Source organism: Hyperoodon ampullatus (assembly GCF_949752795.1).
Source record: "Hyperoodon ampullatus genome assembly, chromosome: 12".
Classification (NCBI taxonomy): Eukaryota; Metazoa; Chordata; class Mammalia; order Artiodactyla; family Ziphiidae; genus Hyperoodon; species Hyperoodon ampullatus.
The window spans coordinates 84,192,711-84,210,346 of NC_136925.1; the positions used below are offsets into that span (position 1 = coordinate 84,192,711).

Genomic DNA, 17,636 nt, shown 5'->3' on the forward strand with positions numbered 1-17,636 from the left:
GCTAAAATCTGGAAACATTTCTCTCAAGATCACTGTTTCAAAATCTCAACTGACTTTCTAAAATTAATTTAATGGGCCCCCTTGTCTAGGTTAGGGGAACATTTTCAAGGTGATTCTCGGTGTACTTTTTTAACCTCACCTGAATAAAAGAATCCTAATATGTGTGCTTTAGAATATCAGCTCCTTAATTCTCCCTCTTATTCAGTCTCTACAGAATATAACAGCTCAACCCCACAGTTCGAAAGAGACCCACGTGGATTTTCCCCTAGAAGATATCATATCAGGTTCAGCAGAGAATAATCCAGAAGTAACTTTCATAAAGTTTCCTTCATGCTTTTCATGGTCAAGGCAAAATTTAGAAGGAAGCAGGTGTTCATTTCATAAACCTAGTGGGATGGGTCTCCTTCACATTTATAGAACAAGCAAAGCTGATTGGTGGTTTTGCCAGGCTCTGCCTCCGTCTCTGCTTTCACCATCTTCATCACTGGCTTCCAGGCCAGCCATGCTCCCCAGCCTCAAGCCGAGGGACAGGACAAAAGCATGAGAACCACACAGGAAGTCCAGCACTGGAGAGAGCTCCCATCATTTGCTCTCACACCCAGTTGTCTAGAAGTCAGTCACATGGTCATACCTAAACCCCAAAAGAGGCTGGAAGTAGTGCAGAGGTGCACCCCAAATGAAGCAGAAATAAATTAACAGCTACCTAGTTTCTGTCCCATTATAATAAGCCAGGGAAATATAAGCAGAAAAAATTAAATTATACCTGATTGAAAGAAGTATTTCTAAGATCATCTATTGTTGGGTCCATATCTAAATGTCACAGGCTCATGAGAATCTCTCCTGGTATGGTTTTGTATCAAAATTGTGGAAGGTTTCTAAGTATCTAGTGGCACTCTGTGGGCATTCTAGAGCTCAACTCACACCTTCCAAAGTTAGATTTTGATCATTTTGCCCCTCCACTGGTGGGCAGAAGGCCATGTAATTCTAATACAGCTGTTCCTCAGAATCATGTAGCCCTGGGAGAGAGCTCATTGTCCACAGTGACCTGTTTTCGTATCTCAGATTTCACCACTACTTTCTGTTCTGCTAATGAGTAAAATTGGCTCCATACCCACAATATTTTAATTAACTGATAAAAATTCTACTTTTTGTATAAAGTTAAAATTATTGAAAATGACTTCAACAGTATAAAGATCTTGGTAATGCTTTGTGTGATATGAAATTACAAATTTTTATTGGGCCATGTACATGCTAAAAGGAGGCATTGCAATAATCTCAGTTTTTCTCATGCCTAGTACAGTCACTCCGATTTCAAGTCTCACTTTTGAAGTAATATAACCATTTTCTTATAGATTTGTTAGAGAGTGTCATTTTATAACCCACAGCTGAAGTAGACAGAATAATGGCCCCAGAAGATATCCACGTCTAATTCCCAGAACCTGTGAAAATGTTACCCTACATGGCAAGAGGGACTTTGCAGATTTGATTGAGGGTTATCCATCTGGACTCAATGTAGTCAGTCCTTGTAAAAGGGAGGCAAGAAGGTCCGAGTTCAAGAGAGGAGATGTGACAGTGGGAGCAGAGGTTGAGGGATATGCCTTGAAGATGGACGAAGGGCACGTGAACCAAGAAATGCAGGCAGCCTCTGGAAGCTGGAAGAGACGGGGAGACCGATTCTTGAAGAAAGCGTCCAAAACCATTGCAGCTCTGCCAACATCTTAATTTTAGCTTGTAGGACCCATTTTGGGCTTCTGAGCTCCAGAATTATAAGATAATAAATTTGTGTTGTCTTAAGCCCCTAAGTTTGTAGAAAGTTGCTGTAGGAATATAATATACCAAATATTTTAAGCCAGCATGTCATGGTCTATTTATCTCTATCTTTCTAATTTCTCAAAGTTACTGTCTGTAACAGATTTTTTTTTAAATGACCTTATCCACCAGTTATTCTCTCCTTTATCACCAGGGGATAAAGATAGTCTGAGACAATTGTGGTAAATATATTTTCATTGCCAGTGATTTGGATTGCATTGCTTAGTAAAGAGATTTTGAGTCAATTCTAAAGGTAAAAAGGGGAAGTGTATTTTTCTGAGAAATTGTTCTTAGCTATTAAGAAGAGATAAAAGGAAAAATTATTTTCTTTTTCTGTTATGGATGTTTTTATAGCTAGTTGTGATTCCTGCAACTTCTGCAGCCATTCTGTGATTAGGAGGGAAGCCAGCTGAACCCTCTACAATAGCACAGAAGAAAACTGGAAATAAGCTGACTCCTTGATGATAGTGATGAACAATTTAACTAGCCAATCAACTTTGGAGCTGCCCTAACATGGGACTTCTTGATTCATGCTGCTGACTAAGCCTAACTGATAGAGCTGAGTAGGAATTTCTGGGTCATTGCTTCAGACCTTCCAGCAGTAAATAGGGGGCAGGAGGAAAGTAATTGTGAACAAGAGAAAGTGGAAGGAAAAAGAATCACATAAAAGATACCAGATCATAAAAGGTGCCAGATCTTTTGTAAAACCAGGAGGAAAATTCGTTTTAACAACTTTAGTAAAATAAAGTTTATTTATTTACTGGCTTGCATTTCCCTTTTTCTTTTTTATTATTCTTTTCCATTATGGTTTATTACAGGATACTGAATATAGTTCCCTGTACTATATAATAGGACCTTGTTGTTTATCCATTCTGTATATAATCGTTTGCATCTGCTAGTCCCAAACTTCCAATCCAACCCTCTCATACCTCCCCTCCCCCTTGGCAACCATAAGTCTGTTCTCTATGTCTGTGAGTCTGTTTCTGTTTCTTATATAAGTTCATTTGTGTCATATTTTAGATGCCATATGTAAATGATATCATGTGGTATTTGTCTTTCTCTTTCTGACTTACTTCACTTAGTATGATAATCTCTAGGTCCATCCATGTAACTGCAAATGGCATTATTTCATTATTTTTTATGGCTGAGTAATATTCTCTTGTATATATGTACCACATCTTCTTTATCCATTCACCTGTTGATAGACATTTAGGTTGTTTCCATGTTCGTATTTCTTTGTATAGCCAGTTATTTTTATTTCATTTAGAGTGAAGGAGATAAAATCTTGTTCTGATGTAAAATACATAATCAGAATCACATGTGCATCACTTTTTTTTTTTTTTTTTTGCGGTACGCGGGCCTCTCACTGTTGTGGCCTCTCCCGTTGCGGAGCACAGGCTCCGGACGCGCAGGCTCAGCAGCCATGGCTCACGAGCTCAGCCACTCCGTGGCATGTGGGATCTTCCTGGACTGGGGCAAGAACTCGTGTCCCCTGAAGCGACAGGTGGACTCTCAACCACTGCGCCACCAGGGAAGCCCCATGTGCATCACTTTTATATTAAACTCTACCTGTGCTTTAGAAGGTCAGAGTGTCAGGGCAGTCAGGAGACAGATCGAAGGCAGTCAGGAGATAAATCCAACATTTTGTGGATTTTCATGGCCTATCAAGTTATATGATATGAGAAGTATATAGTATGAGAAGTATATGAGAAATTTTTATATGAGACATATATATCTCTGTATGTATAGAATTAGCCAAAATTCTATTAAGATACAGTAAGTCATGGCATAAGGTTTCTTATGGCTTGTGACAGCGTTTCTTCCCAACTCCACATCCACTGATTTCAAATTGGTAGATTGAAACCGGCCATGGTGGGAGTTTTTACACCACAAAAATCATCAAATGCTACTCATCAGAACTCTCTTCTCCAAGAGCCAGTTGTTAACACATTTACCAGCACATCACTGGAAGGAATGGTAGTAAAGACGTGGTCTCTACCTTCACTGATGATTCTGAATTTTAATTACTTTTGGTTGTTCCTTACCTCTAATCATAATATAATGACATGATTAATATTTTAATTCACTAAATCAATCTGCTCAAATTTGCTGAATGGATCTACTAAAATTAGTTGCTAATGCAAATAGTACATTGCGAGACTGAAGACTTAACTATTTGAAATATTCTCAAACTTATTTTGTTCAATTTTTTCTTCTCTATATTCCGTCTCTCTATATATGAAAACTATGTAGACTCTCAGGAATTAACACTAAGGAATACCTTAGCTCTCCTGTTTCCCATACTTCCAGGCCTTGAAGAGAGTTGGAATATAACTATACACTGTGTTCAATCTAACAAACACCAGCATTCTGAAAACCGCCAGGCTGCATATTGTAGGTCATAACACATAACCCTGGAATGAGGCAGGATCTAATAGACCTAATAATTTGGGCTTTGTTTGACACGTTTCACGAGCTGAAAGTGCAGGAGACTAAATGAAATCAAAGGCCCCTTTCAGTTGGAAAAAAGAACAGTGAGCCTAAATAAGTTAGGATTGATGAGTGGGCAATTCAGTCACTTTCTGCCTTTGGGCAAGTCATTTTACCCTAAATGGAATTCTGGTTCTCACTTGTGAATCAAAAGGGGATTGAAATGAATGATTTAAAGTCATGCGAAATGACATGTTGCTCCCAGATGACTACATTCAGGAGGTCTGAAAGCAATACTTGCTTGACATATTTTTCAAAAATTCCCAGAAAAACACACTAAAATAGAAGACATTTGATCCAGATAGGATACAGAGTAAATTAAAGATAAATCCATGCATTCATTTACTCATGTTTCCATCCATCCATCCATCCATCCAAGTCTATGTGACAGCCCCTGTGATGTGCTAAGTTGTGGTCTAGATATGAAACCGTCATAAAGAGAGACAGACTTAATGAGAGACAAATTGTAAACAAGTGTATGTGTGGGGGTGTGTATGCGCATGTGTCCTGGGGTACTGAGGGGTGCTGGCAGTAACGCCACCTACGTACAAAACATTGTAGCCCCTTTATTGCCTGTAGTTGTTCTCTTCTTGTTTTGGAGATTCCATTTTCACTCAGAGATGGGGGATGGGGGAAGAGAGGCAGTTGAGACCGATTCTGTCTGAATGTTTCCCTTCTATTGCTCCCATCTCTCCTTCTCAGTGGGCACCACCTAGGTGCAGGAGGAGGTTCAGATGGCCTCCCAAGAGTGAGGCACTGTTTGGAATCAACCTCATGTTGTCCTTCTCTTTTCATTCCCACAGACGTTCAGTTGAGCTTATAGGTCATCTCACAGGGTCCTTGGGTGTGGGCCTCTGTGCTTTTATCTGTTGTGGAGATATCCATGGTTGAAACTGGTTCTTGGTCTATACTTTCGGCATTGATAATGCCTGATGGCTGCTTCTGAAGCTTAGCTGCTGGCTGGATCCCAAAGCTCAGCTCACAGGGGTGCTACCGAGATTCAACCAAGTCTGCCATCCTGTCTGGCTTGGAGCCATCACCTCCAGTCTCTGCTGTGACTTGAAACTTCCCTGGTCTGTGCTGTGAAAAACCAAGCACAGCTGGCCAACACTATACTCATGTACCCTAGGATGTCCCTCAACCCTCTCGTTGCTTACAACACACCTGTAAGCACACATGCCTGCACACACACACACACTCTGTTCCCATCCTGAGCGGAAGGTTCTGGGACTCTCACACTGACCACCTGCTCTTCACCATCCCCCTTCCCCCACCTCTACGCCATCCCTGAATGGAAGGAGCTTCCTCCTGCTTCCCCACTCTAGCTAGAAAGGCAACAGGATATCTAGTTCATATTACCAAAGAGGTAAATATTTGGGTATGCACATTTAATAATTACTTATGTAATTATAATATAATGTGTCTAATGCTATGGTAGAAGAGCTCAACGACAATAATAATGGTTAATGTGTACCTGACACTGTTCTAGATGATTTGCATGAATGAACTGATGTATTATTTACAACAGACATTTGAAGTATATGCCTCTGTTATCTCCACTTTAATGAGGGCACTGAGGGGACTTGCCCAGGGACATACAAGTAATCAGTGGCAGAAGCAGGAGGAGAATTGGGACTTAGGCTCCAAAATCATCTTAACTCCTTTTATGTGGAGAGGATGCAGCATTCATACGTTTTCACAAAGAATAAATAAACATAAAAATGAAAAAGTACTCCAGGCATACAGTAAAGCAGGACATATTCATCAAAGAGTAAGATATTTGTGGCTTCCCTGGTGGCGCAGTGGTTGAGAGTCCGCCTGCCGATGCAGGGGACATGGGTTCGTGCCCCGGTCTGGGAGGATCCCACATGCCGCGGAGCGGCTGGGCCCGTGAGTCATTGCCGCTGAGCCTGTGCATCCGGAGCCTGTGCTCTGCAAGGGGAGGGGCCACAACAGTGAGAGGCCCGCGGACCGCAAAAAAAAAAAAAAAAAAAAAAGAGTAAGATATTTGATGTAACTGGAACTTAGGTTGTGAGAGCAAAATATCAGAACATGAAGCTGGAAAGAGAGTTTGGGGACAGATTCCGAAGAACTGAGTTCACCACAGTGAAGAGGTTAGGGTGTATCCTGTACACATCTGGTGAAGGACATTTTGCAGACAAGTGACATAGAACAGAATGTATTTTTAGAAAGGAGGTTCTGGCAGCACTTTGAAGAATGAACAAAAGACAAGAGAGGCTGGTGTCAAGGGATCATTTGAGAATCTGCTCATTGATTAATTCATTCAACAAACATGAGGTGGCCTATACACCAGGAATTAATATGAAATGTTACAGATCAAAAAAATGCATGGAATATGGCATCCAGGGCTCACAAGTTAGTGCAGGTGACAGAATGTAAACAAATATTTAAGCTGAATAAATATGCTGGTAGAGGCATATACAAAATACACCAGTGCTACAAAGACTTCACTTTTCCTGGAGAGGAGGACAAGGAAGGCTGTCTGACCTGGGCACAGTGTCATACTCCGTGGAACATGTGGCAATAAAACTATGGATCCCACAGTTCTTCATAAAAATTAAATATTTTGTGGATTTGCAAATCAGGTATCTTAGCTGACCATGTTTGTTGTACAGTGAAATGGGTATTCACTGACCATTGCTCTAGAGTGTTGTTTTTACTCCCAAACTAAAAATGATCCATTTCTTCAGCAATTTTTTTTTTTTTTTTTTTTTTTTTTGTGGTACGCGGGCCTCTCACTGTTGTGGCCCCTCCCCTTGCAGAGCACAGGCTCCGGACACGCAGGATCAGCGGCCATGGCTCACGGGCCTAGCCACTCCACAGCATGTGGGATCTTCCCGGACCGGGGCGCAAACCCGTGTCCCCTGCATCGGCAGGCGGACTCTCAACCATTACGCCACCAGGGGAGCCCTCTTTAGCAAATTTTAAGACTCATAGGAGGCAAGTGATATGAGGCATCGACAGTGAACCAAACACAGTCCCTGTCCGGAGGGAGCACACAGACATCTCTGCAGAAACCTTGTTGCAGATGAAACAGGATGGCATAACAGTATCTACATAAGTGACCATGTAAAAATAATAGCAAACAGCAATAAGCACAGTCTAGAGAACCCAGGAGTAGAGAGAATAGGTGGTGCAAGGAATTTAGAGATAGAAAGAACAGAATTGCAAAGAACTTCCTAAATAGCAATGCTTGATCTTCTCTAAAGAAACTGTCTTAACAGACGTGGGAAGGCAGAGTTCACTGTAGGAAGAGAGATACCAACTCCCCAAACTGTATAATGAGAACGAAAATGAGCCTTTCACTCTGTGTGGTTTTGAATTTTCTCTGTAACTTTCATTGAGTTAAAGGAAATGCTCTTTATACTACATACTAAGAAATTCAGTCTTTCTCATGACAAAGAAAACAAAGTAACATTTTTAGAGCTCTGCTCAGATATTGTGATTTAAAATGCTTGTTTCCGGAATTACAGCCTGGTGTACAGATTGTATATTTTCCCAAGTGTCACTGGTATACAATTCTAAAATGTCAAAATAACTTGATTGTCAATATCACATCTGCTATAAAAGGAGTACACTTAGGAATGTGGCCTAAGGTTACACTCTGAAGCAGAGATTCAATGAGGCAGATAATATTTTTTCATTTAAAAATTCGCAAAGGTTTCAGCTGATAAATATGGAATCAGTAATTTCAGGTACAGTTATTTGACCAGCTTATATACATTTTTGCAGTCTTTTTATGTTATGTAATACATATGTGCATTCATATGTTATTACGAATAACAGTGTTTTTTATAATAAAGATGGAGTTTTCAGCATTTTGTGTTTTTATCGCCTAGATTTATTGTTATACCACGCAAACACAGAAAGCTGGTGTCATTTTCTGTAAAGATGCTCTGACCTACTTGAAAGTCCCCTGAATCACTGGCAGCCGTTGATGTGCACCCCGCTTTAACCTGTGAGCTCTCTGGGCTCAATGTTCTGTGTCCTTCACAGATGACTTCTGTTCTTCAGTCACTTTAAACAAAATGACAGCAGGACCAGAATAGTTTAAGAAAATGTTGGTACACCTCGAAGATTTTTTTTCCTCTACAAAAGAACAGAGCAAAATTTAAAGAAAGTAGTCAATATAGAAGAACCAGACTGACAATTGCAGTTGGTAAAGAAGTAACTCAATAATGAAAACAACAGAGGGCTCCTTTGTTTCATAGCGTCCACCTATTGATCCCTTCTACCACACAGGCACTGTTCTCAGCTTCTTATACGGATTGGCTCACAACATTCCCTGGGAGGCAGGTACTATTATTGTCCTACTTTACAGATGAGGAAACTGAGATGTGAGGAGATGGAGTAGTTTGGGAGGGGCCATCTGCTAGTCATGGAGGAGCCATGGCTCCACTGCAGAGCTGTTACTCCTCTATCCTGCCTCCCTGCCTACTGAGAACGCACAGTTCACGTTAACTTCCCTTACAGACGCCAAAACGTGATCAGGCAAACTGAAGTGCTTTTTAGTAGTTTGGTGGCATCTCCCCTGAAACCTTTCCCGTTGGCTCCGTGCACCAAAATTTCCTCTCCTTTCGTTTCACTTTACCCAAGTACACAGTCCCATTCTTTCAGTACTTGGAGAAGAGCAATTAGATGTTCTAATTTTAGTTTTACCTCAAGATATAAACAGTCTGTAAACTGAAGCATACCTAAGGGTATTTTTTTTCTAAAAAGAAATGAAATAAAACTTTGATAAATCTGTGGAGGGTTTTTTTTTTGTTTGTTTGTTTGTTTGTTTTTTGCGGTACTCTGGCCTCTCACTGTTGTGGCCTCTCCCGTTGTGGAGCACAGGCTCCGGACATGCAAGCTCAGCGGTCATGGCTCACGGGCCCAGCCGCTCTGCGGCATGTGGGATCCTCTGGGACCGGGGCATGAACCCGCGTCCCCTGCATCGGCAGGCGGACTCCCAACCACTGTGCCACCAGGGAAGCCCTGTGGGGATGTTTTTAACTCTAGGTTCTTCCCAGGTGTCCTCCTCTGCTCATGACTCCCCTCCTCCCCCGCGTGTTGCACAGAATGGAGAATGGATTCACAGACCAGAAAGTTTGCCATGCCACGCACAGGCCTAGCATGAGTATTTGAGATAGAGAAACATAGTCTTTCTACGTGGTGATAATAGGTCTCCATGAGATGGTTCAAGTTCCTTTGTAACTAGTCCTCTCATTGAGAAACATTTTTTATATTGCCCTGAAACCATTAGTACCATGAAGAGTTTCACAATTTATGTACCTTATTTCATAAACTTTGTCAGTTTTCATATTTCCAATCAAATAATTATCGTTTGTTTCCACTGTGATGGGTTAGTAAAGCATTCAAGCCGTATTTTTCCTTAACACAAAGCTCATGAACACTGGTGGTTCTGCATGATTCTCTTAGCTCCCTGACCAAGCCCCCTGCCTCTTCTGTTCTCACTGAGGACAGTCCTCACAGGTTCTCTTGAAGATCTTCTCACTTCACACTCTTACGAGACCATGATCTCTATGAACTGACTCTGAAGTCACTAGTACTGAGTCATGTCCACCCAGAGGTCTCATAGTCTATATCCTAAACTGAACTTGTAGCCTGTTGTATGTCCAGAATGTGGATCTCTTCTCATACTGCAGGACTTATCAAGGTTTCCCTCCCCAATGAAACTGTACCTATTCACTGCAACCCATAACTATCTCTCTTTCTCTAAACTAGGGCCTCTTCCTATATCCTCTTGGTCTGTACCCCTCATTTGGTGTTTACTCATGTATCACCTTGAAATATTACTTAACTTTTGGTATTATATTCTTGGCAAAGAATAGAGGGAATGAACATCATTTAGCACACAGTATCTCATATAATCCTTATGATAAACCTGGGAATTAGGTATCTTTTTATAAATGGTGAACTAAGCCCCAGAGAAGGTCAGTAACTTTCTACTAGTCACAGTTTGAAAGTGATAGAACTCACTACATACGAGTGCTGGATTTGAACACAGATCTGCCTGATTCCAATCCCAGGCTGCTCTCCATAAAGGGAGTGTGTCATTAATTTACTTTTTCAACAAACTGTTAATAGTAAAATATGAATCCAAGGAAATAAGGTATATTTCTCTGAACACACTTTCATGTTCTTTTCCTATTCACTAACTCCATCACTCCAACATTCAACACAGCACTACAACTAGTTCAGTGATTGAGCATATTTTTTGCTTTGTTTTTTTTGGGGGGGTGTAAAATTTGAGAAATATAAGAACTCCTGAGAATAAAGAACTTTAATAAATTTGTCGCTAATCCCTGCAAAATATATACATAGCAAAATTATATGCTGATGTAAGAGACAGCCAGTAGTGCTACCACAGTAATTTCTTCTTAAAGTTGCTTCACAGCATTAACTTCACCTAAATCAACCCTTTCCAAACCTCTTTAATTCTACTTATTTGGTTGAGTGTATTGAAGTTCACAGTAAATTATCTAATTCATAGAGAGTTTTTGTAAAATAACGCCATGCTTTGCAATTGACACCAGTGGTAAAAGCCACAAATAATCTGTTTCTAACTCTGTCTCGATTCCTAAAACAGTGCTAGAACTTTCTAGGCCTATCATATATTTCTTGCTCTTCTATTTAATGAATATCAGTTATCCCAAAATATAATTATTCCCTCTCTACCCCTGACAAAATTATACTATTTTTAGCATTATACAGAAATGTGTTAAATGGAAGAGAAACTTCAAAGATGTTTTTTAATACATATTTTACTCCTTTTCATCCACCCTCCCAATGTAAAAAAAAATGCTATTTTAAAAGTTTTAGGAGATTCCTTTAACTGGGAATTATTTCTTTTTACTTATTACACTTGAGAGCATCACTCATTGACTGCTGCAGTTAGGAACACACAATTCCTGAGTAATAAAGGTTAAGTGTGCATAAATTCGAGATCTGCTTACAACTGACCTTTAGCTGTCTTGTTAGCACTTCTGACAGAAACTTGAAATAAGGTTATTCCATAAAATAATTTGATTCTCCATCCCAAGTCCAGATTTGTTACTCAGTAATTAATATCTTCCAGCTAGACAAAGCCTTCAGTATTTGTAGTAAAACAGCAAGCCATCAAGATAGTGAAAAAAAGGTGAACAGGTCAATGGAAAGAAACACTGGGTTTGGATTCTCACTCTGTCACTGCTTGGAAAGTGGTCCCAACAGGTCACTGAGCCTCTCAAATCTTCCGCTTCTCTCCTTAAGAATGAAAACACTGCCTTGAGTTTAGGTTGAATATGTAGATTAATTGGGACAAAATCACCACCTTTATAAGTTTCAGTCTGCCCATCCATGATTATAGTCAATATATTCATCTGTTCATAGAAGACTGTTCTTGCTTTCCATTTATACTTGTCAATAATCTTTTGTAATTGTCTCCATAAAGTCTTGCATATTGACTGTTAGTTTTTATTACCAGCTAACTTAAAGGGTTTGTTTGCTTCATTTCTTGCTACTGCGGACATTTAAAAATATATATTTTCTAAATAATTTTTAATGGCATATAGGGATGCTACTATTTTTAGTGTGTTGATCTTTTATGCAACGATTTTTCTGAACTCTCTTACTAATTAAACTTGCTTATAGATTCTCTCGGTATACAATATAGCCATAACATCCTCAAATAACAAGAGGTTTTTTTTCCCCCAATCTTTGTATATATCTTATTTTCTACATTAGCTAGAACCTCCAGTACAACGTTGAATAGAAACGATGATAAAAATCTTCTTGTCTCTTTTCTATGGATTTCTATGGATTTTTCCATAATGGGAACGTTCCTGAAGTTTCACCATAAAGTATGATATTTGCTGTAGGTTTTTCCTTAGCATTTTTAATTTTTAATGAATGATTTTATCAAATGTTTTATCTGCATCTATTGAGATGATCTAATTTTTCATCCTTTAAAAATTTAAACATGATGTTGAAATATTCTGATATTCCTGCAATACAGTCAATTTGGCCATAATTTTTAACATGCTATTGAATTCAATTTTGCCCGCTATTTTATTTTGATTCGGTGAGATTGGCCTGTAGTTATATGATTTTAGTGGCAAGGTTATTCTGGCCTCATATAGTGAGCTGTGTAGTTTTCCTCTTTTCTCTATTCTCAAAAAGAGTCTGTATAAATGGGCATTTTTCTATTCTTTCAGGTTAAGTGATTTCACTGTGATTCAATTCTTAACACATTGTTATTTCTATAAGGATTTTCTCTTTGATCTATGAGTAATTTAAAATGTTTTTAAGTTTCCAAATGTATGGAGGTTAAAGTTTGGCTTAAAGTTTGGCTATCTTTTAGTTAATGATTCGTTATTTTATTTAATTTTCTTCAAAAAATTTTACATATAGCAAAGGTATTTTGGAATTTCTTGTGACTTACTTTGTGGCTAGCATTCATTTGGTTTTCTAAACTCTCTCATGTATGCTTGTAAAGAATGTGTTTTATCTAATTATTGAATGCAAGTTTTTATACAGACCCATTAAGTAAATGTTATGTCTAAAATGTATGCCTAAATTTCATATTGAAAAGTAAACAAATTATGATAATAGAACAGAATAGAAAAGGTAATAATAGGGGGACTAGCCTACAAGATATTAAAATCTATTAAACAGTTGTGATAGTTAAAATAATACTGGTTCATGAATGAGAAAGGCCAACGTAATAGAATAGAAAGTCAAGACATAGGGCTTTCTTATAAAGTGAAACTTCTAACCAGTAGAAGACTATTAAATAAATACATTGGAACAACTGGGTAGCCACTTGGAAAAAAGTTGCCATTGGAAGCATACTTCATACCTACACCAAGAAAAGTTACAAATGGATTAATTATTTAAATGTAAAAAAAAGAAATCATAAAAGTACTAGAGTAAACAATTATAAATTGTCTTTTCTAATTGTTTCTATTCTTTCTGCTACAAAATGGAGGAAAACTTTTCCAATGATGACTCAAACTTCAGGACCCATAAAAAACTAATTCTAAAACAAAAATTCTGCATGACAATAGAAAAAATTGAAACTCCTATCACACATAAAAAATGAATCCCCGTAATATAAAACAGCTCCTAAAAAAAAGGTCAATACCAGAGTAAAAAAAAAAAAAAAAGGCAAAGGATATGAAAATACAATTCACATAAAAGGATATAAAAATGACTTTCAAAAATATCTTTAAAATGTGATTATTCTCACAGAGAAATACAAGTTAAAATAACAGGGAAATACCATTTTACCTATAACACTGTCAAAAATCAAACTTTGTTAGCATTCTCTTTGGATAGGCAATGAAGGAACAGGTACTTTCATACTTTGCTGATGGAAATATAATTTAGTATCATCCCTGTGAAACACCACTTGTCAATATCTATCAAAATTGCAAATACATATATACTGCATATATATATATATATATATATATATATATATCAGGGATATATATAGATATATCCCCCCTTTGATAAAGCAATTTCTCTTCCAGGAATTTATTCTACATCACACTTATTATCATTTTAATCTTTATTTATTTATTTATTTATTTATTTATTTATTTATTTATTTTTGGCTGTGTTGGGTCTTCATTTCTGTGCGAGGGCTTTCTCTAGTTGTGGCAAGCGGGGGCCACTCTTCATCGCGGTGCGCGGGCCTCTCACTATTGCGGCCTCTGTTGGTGCAGAGCACAGGCTCCAGACGCACAGGCTTGGTAGCTGTGGCACACGGGCCTAGTTGCTCCGCGGCATGTGGGATCTTCCCAGACCAGGGCTCGAACCTGTGTCCCCTGCATTGACAGGCAGATTCTCAACCACTGCGCCACCAGGGAAGCCCCTTATTATCATTTTTTACCATACCTTTATTTTCCGTCTTTCTCTGACATTTTATTTTGAATGTGCCTCTTATAAACAAATTTATAACTAAAGCATATTTTCCTTCTTTGAGAATCTTTTAACAAGAGAATTTAATCCATTTACACTTACTATGATTGCTTATATATTTGGATTCATCCTATGTATTTTCTTCTCTCCCTGTTTTCTGCTGGAGTCAGGTGGTATGTTTAGTCAGCCTTCTGTAAGGTTGCTAGAGCTTTATTTATTCCCTCTACTACATTCTATGCTCTTGAAAGTTAACTTTATTTCTATTCTTTCAGTGTGTATCTTTGCACTTTAATATGCTTAATTAAGTCTAAAGTTAATAATTTTATACTCATCCCTATCAATAAAAGGACCTTACTTTGACTCAGATCACTTTTCTCTCATCTTCTGTACTTTTCCTTCCTAGTATCTACAGATTCACTTTTAAATCATTGTAATTAATAATTTTTACATTTTTTATAGTCAATGCTTATTTAGTCTTATCAATTTGTTTGGCAATTTGTATACTATTATCTCTTCCATCTCACTTCTTTGTCCTGTGTTCCTTCCACTTTTTAGTAAATTTTATCCTTTGGTTAGGATGATGATCCTTGGGTTAAAACAAACAAACAAAAAACCTCTCAGTCTTGTGTCTTAGTCAAATACATTTAATTTGTCTTTATTTTTGAATGGTGATTTAGCTGAGTATTGTATTGAAGATTAACAATTACTGTTCTTTCAGCACATTGAAAGATTCTTACCCTGTCTTCTGGCCTCTATTTTATTAATGAGAAATGTAATTTCAGTCTAATTTTGATCCTTTATATGTAATCTGCCTTTTGTTTCTAGTTGCTTTTAAATCTTTTCCCTGACTTTGGAGTTTTATAGTTTTTCTATCAAAAGGTATCTATATATGCATCTTCAATCTGAAAATTCACATCTTTATTCAATTTTGAAAGAGTCTCAACCATTATTTCTCCAAATCCTCCTTTCTCCTACTCTGTCCTCTCTGGAACTCCCATGAATCAAGTGTGGGAGCATCTCAGGTTGGGACTTATCTGCATCTTTTCCATTGCCCTATCTCCCTGTGCTGACTCTGTGTTGGTCCCTCAGTTCTGTGATCCAGACCCCTCTACTCTTTTCATTTGCGGCCAATCTATTCTCCAAACAACTATTGGATTTTAAGGTTAATGATACTATATATTTTCTGTTATGCAAGTATTAACATTTCTGTATTTGCTTTTATCTGGGCCCCAAAAGTTTCCTTTCAGTGGTCAGAAAACAATTTTTTTTCTTAATTCCTTGACTTCCTTGATTAATTCCTTTGGGTTTCTGTTTCTCAGATGAAGTTTTTCCCATCAAGAGCTTTGTCAAACACTAAGCTCTCTTTCTATTTCCACAAACTCATGGGAAGAGAGTTCCTGGTCCTCTTTTCACAAGTGGGACAGCCCTTCAAGGGTCCTGTTGGGTGCAGGAGTTTCAGCTTAACCCCCTTTTCTTGCCAAGCACCCTGTTTTCCTAAACTCCTGAGACTTTAAAAGCTCATTTCCAGTCTTCTGATCTGGTCTGTGTCTGATACAGCCTAGGGTCATGGGGCATCACCCTGTGACTCTTGATTTTGTCTTTATCTCTAGCATCTGAGGATTTCCTGACCTCAACTTTGAATTTAACATGTTTTGGTGTTTATTAGACTTTATAACAGTTTAAGGATCCACATTATCCTTGTCTGCCATCCTGCAAGAAATCTCCTTTTTGACACCAAAGAACATTTTTCATGTTAAAAATTCTTAATTTTTGCATCATGTACTATTATAGGATTTTAGTTATATATTAAGTATCATTGAGAAAATGTAAAATGACATAAATTATTTTCAGTGACTCATCACAAACACATCCACACATTTGAAAAAGAAAAGTGCATCCATGTTTGAAATATGTTATATATATCATCTGCAAACATGCTTAATGCCTATATAACTTGTAAGACCTCTTGAAATAGTTCAACAGCTGCCTTGAGGATTGAAAAGAGTAAGTTAAAACTTTATTTTAGAAATGTCATAATAAGGCTAAATGAGGTCATAGTATGTTAATAGATAAGTACACTTTTTCAGATTTTTGTGATTCTAAGCAAGATTCTCAGTTATTACTACAGAACTTGTAATAACAGATATTGTAAATGATATTCCATTTGTTAATTGAAGCAAGGATATGGAAAGTGTAAGAGTAAGTTTCCGATTTGAGTGTTTTTAATGAAAATCATAACCTCATTGTTTTTCTGACCTCTTAGTGCAGCGTTACTACCTGGCACATTTGTTATGGGGATAAAAAGGCATATCTGATAGGACAGGTGAAGTTAGAATTGTATTGCTTTTGGCCAAAAGTCACTGTAAGATTTAAAGATCACCTTGTAGGTGCTATGTGATCTTCAAAAAGTTATAAAACATAAATTTAAAAGAGAGAGATTATGTGAGTAGAATGCTTGATGTTTCTGGAGTTAATAGCCAAGCTGTCATCAATCAGCATTTTACCATGAAATTTTATCTGATATGTTTAAAACAGCCCTTGTTCTTTGTCTCACTTCATACAGTTTTCTTTCAATTCTGGAATTCTTGCATAAACTTTGAAGAAAGATTCCCAAATTTTATAAAAGTTTGAAACCTGCTATTTTTACAGTAATAGTAAAGAAATATAAAGTATAATATTTGTTACTAAGAAATTATCTTAGAAGAAAAATAATTTACATAACTGAAAAAGGTTTATTGCTAAGTAAACAGTAAAAATTATTTTTTGTAAGTTTAAATGAATAAATGAAGCCAGCAATTTAGAAGACCTGTAAGGGATAGTAGTCACCATCTGACAAATACACACACAACGGTAAATAAGGGATCTCCTAATTTATCTCTAGTTTAAATTTTGGTTTTAATCTTGAATTATTCTCAACATCTAGATACTTTAGAAAGACGATCTTGTATTATTCCAATATATTAATTATAAATGTACATTAATATGTTTGTTTTTGATGATACTACAAACAACAGAAACTTTTCCTTCTAAAGTTTTAAAGGTAAACAGAATAGCAAATTAAACCCTAAATGATTTCTAGTGAAATGAGGGTAAATAGAAGCACCAAGAAGCCCATCCTGATTGTCTGTTAAAATACTCACAAAATTCCTGAAATGTGAATAATTACTGCAATCTTAATAGAGAAAACATGGCATTTTATTTGTAGGATACCTAAGTTTATAGAAATGTACATGCTTCTTCATGCTACAGGGTCAGTGTTGAGCACCAGCCCTCTGTGCACTCTGCCATGGTCCCTGCCCTCAGCTCTAGATATGACCATTCATCATCTGGCCATTGTTCCTTAGCTGAGTATGCTTCTCAGAGTTAGCTCGGAGGACAGATTCAAAAGGTCAGAATTAAAATTCAAA

At 37.5% G+C, this 17,636-nt stretch overlaps 1 protein-coding gene across 1 annotated transcript in view; it reads left to right on the top strand.

Moving 5' to 3' along the window:
• Positions 1–17,636, top strand: part of PACRG (parkin coregulated) — a gene marked incomplete at both ends in the record, with an annotated part of 535,367 nt that overhangs the window by 261,345 nt on the left and 256,386 nt on the right. The gene's annotated exons all lie outside the window — the stretch shown is intronic.